This window comes from Sinocyclocheilus rhinocerous, unplaced genomic scaffold (assembly GCF_001515625.1).
Source record: "Sinocyclocheilus rhinocerous isolate Xijiao unplaced genomic scaffold, SAMN03320098_v1.1 scaffold7691, whole genome shotgun sequence".
In the NCBI taxonomy this organism is placed as follows: Eukaryota; Metazoa; Chordata; class Actinopteri; order Cypriniformes; family Cyprinidae; genus Sinocyclocheilus; species Sinocyclocheilus rhinocerous.
The window spans coordinates 11,955-13,439 of NW_015658559.1; the positions used below are offsets into that span (position 1 = coordinate 11,955).

The 1,485-nt window shown below is 48.0% G+C and overlaps 1 non-coding gene across 1 annotated transcript; it reads right to left on the reverse strand.

Moving 5' to 3' along the window:
- Positions 1-436: 436 nt before the first annotated feature.
- Positions 437-508, reverse strand: trnag-ucc (transfer RNA glycine (anticodon UCC)). The gene has a single exon. It is a non-coding gene; the product is annotated as a tRNA-Gly (tRNA).
- Positions 509-1,485: the final 977 nt, after the last annotated feature.

The window sequence follows — 1,485 nt, forward strand, 5'->3', positions numbered from 1 at the left end:
TTCAGCTGATGATGGGTCCATCCGGTATTTTATGGTGTAAGGGCTGGGTCAGCGTTAGAAAGAGCCACGCTTTGTTTAGTGATGTCACTGCAGTGGCGTTGGCTGGGGGCAAACTCATACATGTACAACTCCTCGTTAGTATAGTGGACAGTATCAGAATCAGAATCAGAACCAGAATCAGAAAGAGCTTTATTGCCAAGTATGTTTGCACATACAAGGAATTTGTTATAGTAGTTGGTGATGTCTTTCAGGTTTTTCCACACTGATGCAGGCTCATCGGCAGTATCTCTGCCTGTCACGCGGAAGACCGGGGTTCGATTCCCAGGCGGGGAGAGCTAGTGTTTTTCTGCTGCCGAACGACACATCCAAAAGGTTTTGGTGCAGCCAGAGGTTACAGAAGGAGTTCTGCTTTGACTGCAGCCCAAACCAAAGGAAATGCGTTGGCCGGGAATTGAACCCGGGTCAACTGCTTGGAAGGCAGCTATGCTCACCACTATACCGCCAACGCAGGTGGATAACACCGGCTTGCACGGTCAGTAAGAACACTGAAAACACATGAGTCGCTGATAGGGCTAGAGGAGCTGATGCGATCTATGTTTGGGCCCGGCCCTAAAGAGAGCAAGTCCAGGGTTTGGATCCCGTCACGTTCAAAAAAGCGCTGGCTTTCCGTGCTGGTTAAATAAATGTGACGCAGGAACCGCAAAGGCTGCAAATACAGAAGTTGACCAGTTGCGCATTCTCCCACCACGTGTTGCAGTCAGGAAAAAATTTACTCTGTTCTTCACATTCTAGTGTAGCTCTGCTGTGATCAGAGCCTCAAAAAATACAGGTTACTTGCAAAAAGTTCCCCTCCACGGAAATCTTTAGTAAAGGGCAAAAGATTTATGCGACAATGAAGAAAAACTCCAGCTGTGTCTCCACGCCCTTGGGCCTGTGCGCTCCCTGTGGTAAACCACTACGCTCGCCACGGGTAATCTAGGGTGTCTTGACATTCTAGTGTAGCTCTGCTGTGATCAGAGCCTCCAAAAATACAGGTCACTCACAAAAAGTTCCCCTCCACGGAAATCTTTAGTAAAAGGCTAAAGATTTATGCGATAATGAAGAAAAACTCGAGCTGTGTCTCCTTGCCCTTGGGCCTGTGCGCTGCCTGTGGTAAACCACTATGCTCACCAAGGGTAATCTAGGGTGCCAACACCTGCCCACTTGCATTTCGTCACCCCCTCACTCCAAACGGGAGGAGAAAATGTCACAAAAGTCGTCCAGTAACCACAAGCCCAGTGAAGGCAATGCAATCTCTTTCTCATGCCTCCATCTGAGAACTTTCCGTGCTGGTTAAATAAATGTGACGCAGGAACCGCAAAGGCTGCAAATACAGAAGTTGACCAGTTGCACATTCTCCCACCACGTGTTGCAGTTGGGAAAAAATTTACTCTGTTCTTGACATTCTAGTGTAGCTCTGCTGTGATCAGAGCCTCAAAAAATACA